We start from the raw sequence: 8,316 nt of genomic DNA on the forward strand, positions 1-8,316 counted from the left end.
TCCCTTGGATAGCTCAATGGATTCAAGTTGAGAAATCAGTTCTTGGTGTTGATTTGAAATGTTAAATTGACAAGAGGATTATTCGATTATATATATATAAGATCTGGTAGATATGAGAATACATATAGTGGAGGATATGTAAATGAGAATGATCGTTTAGTTGAGATGCAAGTCTCTAGTATGAACGACGTTATATACAGAGTCTAGTCATCTCGTGGTCTAGGTCTTATACAAACTCTTTGTATAGGACACCTCTGCTCGCACGTCTCCACATGAATGGTCAAGATCTACCATCTGTAGTAGTTTACAACACTTGCAAACCTCTACAAAGCGGGCCGTATCTGTAGTGTCACCAGGATCAGGTATCCTACCGTAATCCTTATACTACAGACCTATTTAGGTTATCACTTAAGGCATGATTCACTTGTATATCACATATACATGCTTAAGTTGACATAAGATAACCAAAGAGCTTTGTTTATTGGATATGAGTAAATGCCAGAATTAAATAACACTTATTTTATACATTAAATAATGTGTATATTTACAAAACAACGAGACTCCGGGAGAATTAAGACACCAATCCCAATAAAGGCATCCAACACTATATCTAAGACAATGAATCCTGTCCATATTTAGTAGTTGCCTTAACTTCTCGATACGATTCAGGCAATGAATTCAAAAGAATAATAGCTTGATTCTCATCTGACATTTTCTCACCAATGTTATTGAGATCAACTATAAACTTTTGAAATTCATCCAAGTTCTCTTCTAAGCCTTTACACTCCATCGGATATCCAAAAAAAATTCTCTTTTAGATATAATTTATTTTATAGGTGTTGGGTATGGTCTAAACTTGCAGTTCATAAATATTGTTAATATATTCTATTTATCAATAAAAATGTTGTTCAGTTTTTTATTCAATAAATTACTATTGATATTGCATCCTTTTATGAAAATCCAATAAACGAATTCATGGCTATAACATGAATACTTTAACTTTATGTGGTGACATAAAAATGGATCAAGTTTTAGTTTGTAGCCAAAATGGCCTATAAGTATACGGATGAGATTGGGTACCTCATCCTGGTGACACTATAGCATGTGACCCATTTTGTATACTGATACAAATGATGTGATCTGAAAATCATTCATGTAGAGACATGTGAGTAGGGGCATCCTGTGGAATGACCTCGAAATAGTCACTTTTCTTTATAACATCCTATGTAATGGCATGCGAAGGATTGGCTTATCGATTATGGGTAAAATGGACAAAAATATATCTACAGTGAGAAGATTTCAACTATCGAGCTATAGTGGAATGTCTCGGTAGTTAACGAATAGTAACTAATTCGGTTTAAAGAGCTTAACCGAATAATTACAAGTCGTTGGAGCTCATGAACTGTGGGTCCATAAGGTCCCTCTACAAGCTCATATTTTGGATTAATAAATTGAGTAATTTTGATAAGATTGAAATTAGGGTTTAGAATTTGAAACGTACAAATTCAATTAGGATTTCTATTTATTATATTCGATACAATTGAAATGTTTAATTTTATCGAAATTAAACGAAATTGGAGAAACGATTAATGTTTAAAATATGCTTTAAATATTAATTGTATAATATTAATTTTATTATGATGGAATTATTTTTTATTAATTTAATATTAAATATTAAATTAATTAAATTGGTTAAATGGTTTAATTAATTAGTTTTATTTTAAAAATTAATTAATTGATTTAATTTTATAAAATTAATATATCAAATTAAATAAGTTTAATTTAGAAATTGATTTTGGAAATCTTTTTTTTTTTTTTTTTTTGAAAAATCAAAACTCAAAGTGAAAATCTCCACTATGATGCAAGGCACCTTATTCACTCAATTTCATTTTCTCCATGAAGTAGGAGTTGGCCTTCATGCAAGCTTTGAATTTGCATAATGAAAGCTCTGTAACTTGAAGTGCTGAGTTGAATAATTGATGTTGGGATTGATGTCCTAATTCTCCTGGTAGTCTCGTAGTTTGTAAACACTTTGTGAACATATTGTTATTAATAAAGTAAGTGTTATTTTATAAGCTTTTACTCAATCTAATAAACTAAGATCCGAGGTTATTTTATGTAACTTAAGCATGTATGTATCTCCCCATCTCTTCGTACCCTGATGGTTGAGCCTCAGATACAACACTACCTATCATACGAGTGAGTCTGATGGCCTATGGAGAGGGCTTCTCACTAACACTTTCAACTCACTGCCAAAACTTCAGGCGGAGAAGCTAGAAGCCTTCCCGGTGTATGAGGGGAGACTGCGAGATTTCCAAGCTAACAATCCCTACCTTGATTGTTTGACTTCTTATCTTAAAGGAATATTAGGGTGTTCTTTCATGGCCAGGAGACATACAAGTGGATCATGCCTTAAGTAATAACCTAAATGATCTGCAATATAAGGATAAAGGAGGGATACCTTGGTGACACTACGGATACGGCCCACTTTGTAGATGTTACAAGTGTTGTAAAGTGCTACAAATGGTTTGATCCTGACCATTCATGTGGATACATGTGAACGAGGGTATCCTATACAAAGAGTTTGTATAAGTCCAGACCACGAAATGATTAGTCTCTTTATATAACGTCATTGATAATTGAGACTTACATTTCACTGGGATGACCATAGGTGACATGACTTTAATCCTGGGTGAGTTGGGAACTCCTGCTTATGAGGCGATCCTTTGATTTGTATGGGTGAGAGTTTCCAGATTGACAACTCAACAAGCCTACCATTTTGGGGATTCTTCTGATTGGGAAGCTGAGAACTCAACTACACAAGATGGAATTCACTCCTTCCTTGAAGCAGGGGTTAGTAGATAAATTGTTCCCTCAAAGGCTGATTTCGGGTCTTGAACATAGTGGTCACACCCTCTCTTGAGAAGAGAGAACTCAGTCATAGTAGGACTATGAATTATTGTTCATTAGAGGAATCAGTGGTACTTAAGGAGTTAGATGTAACTATAGAGGCAAAACGGTAAATTGGCCCAGCTGTACTTACGAGCGATTTGTGAAGGGTCATCACACTGTTGATTGTTATATCCATGGACACATAAACATATCTGTAGTACGAAGAGTGGAACTATGGGTCTTTAGTGGAGTGACCAACAGTTAACGGATGGTGGATCTCGTGGTTAAAGAGTTTAGTCAGTTTTTCACGTACCGTTGGAGCTTCAAGCTACAGGTCCATAAGGTTCTTTGGTAGCTCAATAGGTTCAAGGTCAGAATCAGATTTTGGGTTAATTTGAAGTGTTCAAATTAACAAGAGGAAATTTAATTATATGTGATATAATTCAATTAATTCAATTATATGTGATATAATTGATTTGATGTATTAGATACATTAATTGGAGGAATTAACATAAATATGATTTATATTAAATGGCATAACATAGAAAAAGAACTATGGTTTATATGTTTCATATGATGAAATATTAAAACTATAGGTTATAAATATAATATGATAAGTTGGTTATCATATTTATTTATAATATATTAATTATATGATAATTATTTAATCTTTTTCTTTAATAACCAACTTGAGTGGGAGATTATACACGGTTATAGTAACAGTGAGATAAAAGGAAATTGGTTTTCCAAAATCAGATGATGATTCATTTTTTGTGTCGTTTGACAAAAGAATTAACTCTTGAGTAAAAGCGTTTCACTAAACGATAGTGTCTCACAGCCTAAACGATCAAGTATTGAGTTTACTATACGATAGTTACTTGGTACTACACGATCGAGTAGCAAGTCTATACGATAGGCTTCTTCTTACTAAACGATCAAGTTGTTGGGATTGGTTTCCTAATTCTGTCGGAGTCTCGTTGTTTTTAATTATACACATTGTTTATGAATAAAATAATTGTTATTTCATTCTGGCATTTACACATATCTAATAAATAAAGCTCCATGGTTATCTTATGTAAGCTTAAGCATGTATATGAGATATACAAGTAGATCATGCCTTAAGTGATAACCTAAATAGGTTTGTAGTATAAGGATTAAGGTGGGATACCTGATCCTAGTGACACTATGGATACTACCCGTTTTGTAGAGGTTTTCAAGAGTTGTAAACTACTATAGATGGTAGATCCTGACCATTCATGTGGAGACATGCGAGCGGGGGTGTTCTATACAAATATTTTGTATAAGACCGGACCATAGGTAACATGACCTCAATCCTGAGTGTTTTGGGAACTCCTACCTTTGAGGGCGGTCCTTTGATTAGTATGGGTGAGACTGGCCAAATTGCCAACTCAACATGCCTACCTTTTTGGGGACTTGTCTGATTTGGGAGTTGGGAACTCAGTTACACAAGATGGAATTCACTCCTTCCCCGAAGCAGGGGTAAGTAGATAGATTGCACCCTTAAGAACTGATTCCGAGTCTTGAACATAGTGGCCACAACTTCTCTTTAGAAGAAAGGACTCAGTCATAGTAGGACTATGACTTATGTTCATTAGAGGGATCAGTGGTACTTAAGGAGTTAGATGTAACTACAGGGGCATAACGGTTACTGGCCCAGCTGTACTTACGAGTGATCTCTGAAGGGTTATCACACTGTTGATTGGTTGATATGGACACATAATATATCTGTAGTAAGGAGAGTTCAACTATCGATCTTTAGTGGAGTGTCTGGCAATTAACGGTTGGTGGATCTCGTGACTAAAGAGTTTAGTCAGTTATTCACGTACTGTTGGAGCTCAAAGCTATAGGTTCATAAGGTCCCCTTGGTAGCTCAATGGATTCAAGTTGAGAATCAGTTCTTGGTGTTGATTTGAAATGTTCAAATTGACAAGAGGAAATTCGATTATATATGATATGATCGGTGTGACATATGAGATACATCAAGTGGAGGATTAATGTAAATGAGATTTACATTAAATACCATGAAATATAAAAAGAACTATGGTTTATATGTTTTATAATATGAAATATTAAAACTATAGGTTATAAATATAATATGATAAGTTGGTTATCATATATATTTATAATAATATTAATTATTGGATAATTATATCTTTTTCTCTAATAACCAATTGAGTGGAAAATTATTGGTGGTTTCATGGTAATCGACGAACCGTGAGATAAAAGGAAAAATGTTTTCCTAAATTTAGTATCATTAAGATTTGAGAGTTTCCATTCTCGGATAGACTCAGGGAATCGCTGTCAAGTGGATTAGATTCACTAAACGATAGCTGAAGAGAGACTAAATGATCTTGGAGTAACACTACACGATAGTTCACTCAATTGGCCATTAGTTAAATGATCGCGGTGCATTTGCTAAACGATTGGGCATTCGTCTATACAATAGACTTCTGTCATCTCCCACTTACTCAATCGTTTACACAATTGTTACTCCTTCGGTCTCTTCCTCTCACTAAGTCCACATAGAGCCCACACTTCTGGATTCTCATACCGAGAATACCAAGGTAGCCATTGTGTTGGTGTCTTACTCAACTCGACGAAGTCGAGGTTTTGGGAGGCTGTTCGTTGAGTTCGCGGTGTTCGTGTGGTAGTCCCTGTGATCGTGCTATGTTGAGGTCGCTATGTTCGAGCGTTCATGTGTTGAAGTCTTGGAGATTGAACGAGCGTTTGTGATCAAGGAAGTTTAAAGGTAGGTCTTCAAAGGTATGTATAATCTTTCCCTTGATTATCATGTAAAACATGTTATAATTTCGTATTGTGCATGACCTGTTAGTTTCCCTTTTTTTATTGTAATTGTGTATGTTCAAATACGAATGGAATTTGGAATGATCATTCCACTGCTCATGGAAATCCCCATGTCTAATTTCCTTCAGGTTACACACTTGTTTCTTTTTCATTTCATAACTTACATATTGTTGTATAACATATAAATTATTGTTTACACAAGAACAATGGTAGGTCATACTGATGAGGAGGTAATACTGGAGTAATTACAGTCGGAGAATATCGGCACATCATCCTCTGTGGGAGATAATACAGGTAATTTTAAATCCACATTTTTATATAAACTAATGTTTCATTAAATTAACGACGTATAATTTCTTTAGAGTCTGGTTGTACGACTATCAAGGCTAGACGTGGATACTCTCGAAATGTTGATCTAGATAAATATGTTCAACAATTTGGGAGAATTCCTACCGAGATCGACCCTGAATGGGAGAAACCAACTTGCAATAATGCAACGAGGTTTAGGAATGCTACTAGTACCAACGTTCGGGAATCTCTTTTCGTTCGTTATGGATCATGGAGAGAGGTACCAATAGAAACATGAGAACTTGTTAAGGGTCAATTATTGGTAAGATGGTCGATTTATATTTTATAAATTATCTATGCATCGGCTTCCATACTAACTAGTTTTTCTCTTCTTTCTTAATTCAGAATCATTTTGTGTTAGATTTGACCAACAAATTGGTCAATGATTTCATCGATGAACCGATGAAAAATTCGTTCAAAGAGTATAGGGGGGAACTACATAGACACTACAAGAAATATGCAAGTCCTGAAAAGGCACGAGCACACCCACTTGATCGCCTTAAAGATGACATAGAGGATTGGCACTTTCTATGCAACAAGTTTGAATCCAACGACTGGAAAGTAATAATTTTTGTGCTTTTTTTTTGTTTTTGTTTACTTACATTTCAATGACTCATTTCATCTTAATTTCTCATTTTCTTATAAAGTGGTAAAGACGAATCAAAGGAATAGGTTAGCCTTAAAGTACATTAATGCATCTGGTTACAGTACACTAATCTTAATATCTCATTTTCTTGTGAATTGTTTTATAGAAAGGACCTGACGGTCAAACAATGGACCTAGTGGACTTATTTAAGTAAACACACTGTAGGAGTGATAACAAATTGTTAATTAAGTTGCAAATGATGCATATTTAAGTTTTTATTCCTCAATGTAACTTTATTCATATACAATTGTCATACAATAATTAGTCTTAATTATTGATGTAGAGTCAAATGGTTGAGCTGAGAGAATCCTCCACCCAAGAAGGGTCTGAACAAATACCAGAGGAAGAAATATGTGAGCAGGTGTTGGGCGCAGGAGTGGGCCTTGGTAGGACACTGAAGGGTAAAAAAGTGAAAAAATCTAGGGGATAATCGTCCAGTGCATCTTCATCAAGAATTATAGAGGAGCAACAACAAGAGATAGAATCCTTAAAGGCTAGATTGGCTAGATTGGACGAACAGGATGCCAAAAGACAATCTAAGATGGAGGATATGAAAGCTATGCTCTTACAGCTCATGAAAGATAGATCGAACTAGGTATGAGCTCTTCGAATTTCGTAGTAAACTTAATTATAAGATTGTGTATGTTTTTATCCTACAGTTATGGTAACAACATAAACGTATAGTTATGTAAAGTATAGTTAATGTTCTGAAGTTGAGTTTGAATTTCATTTTATGCTAAATTACATGATTGTGTATGTTGTTATCCTGCAGTTATAGTAACAACATAAATGTATAGATATGTGTTTCAGTTGGTTTGTATATTATGATTGAGAATAATTTTAGGGGTTGGGGGAGGGGTGTTTCAGTTGAGTGTGTAGGTTAGTTTGATTGTGTAAGTTAGTTTATTTTAGTTGATTGAGAATAGTTTGTTTATTACAAATGAGAATAATTTTGGGGGGTGGGAGAGGGGGTGTTTTAGTTGATTGTGTAAGTTAGTTTGTTTCAGTTGATTGTGTAAGTTAGTTTGTTTATTACGATTGAGAATAATTTGGGGGGAGGGGGGTGTTTCAGTTGATTGTGTAAGTTATTTAGTTTGTTTCAGTTGATTGCATATCTATATTTAAATACAAATATGTTTAAGTTTAAGTTATGTTTGAGTTGGTTTGTTGGTTTGTTGGGTTTATGATTGAGGTAAGTTGGTTTCTTTATGATTTAGATAAGTTGGGTTTTAGGTTTGTTTATGATTGAGGTAAGTTGGTTTCTTGGTTTGTTTATGATTTAGGTAAGTTGGTTTGTTTATGATTGAGTTCAATTCATTAATGTTCTTAGTTGGTTTCTTGGTTTTTTGGTTTGTTTATGATTGAGGTAAGTTGGTTTGTTTAGTTGGGATTGGTATATAGTATATTGAGCATTAAACTTATTTAAATTTGTATTTTGTAGGTATCTAGAGATTTTTGTTGAAGATGCATCTCTCGGCAAGCGTATTTAGGTTGTAGATTTTTGTTAATTTTATTTTGGATTTAGGAATTGTGCATCTCCCAATATGTACTTTGTTATCATGTAATGTTTTTTTTCGATTAAGAAATTGTAGATGTTATAGAAA

Source organism: Benincasa hispida, chromosome 12 (genome assembly GCF_009727055.1).
Source record: "Benincasa hispida cultivar B227 chromosome 12, ASM972705v1, whole genome shotgun sequence".
Lineage (NCBI taxonomy): Eukaryota > Viridiplantae > Streptophyta > Magnoliopsida > Cucurbitales > Cucurbitaceae > Benincasa > Benincasa hispida.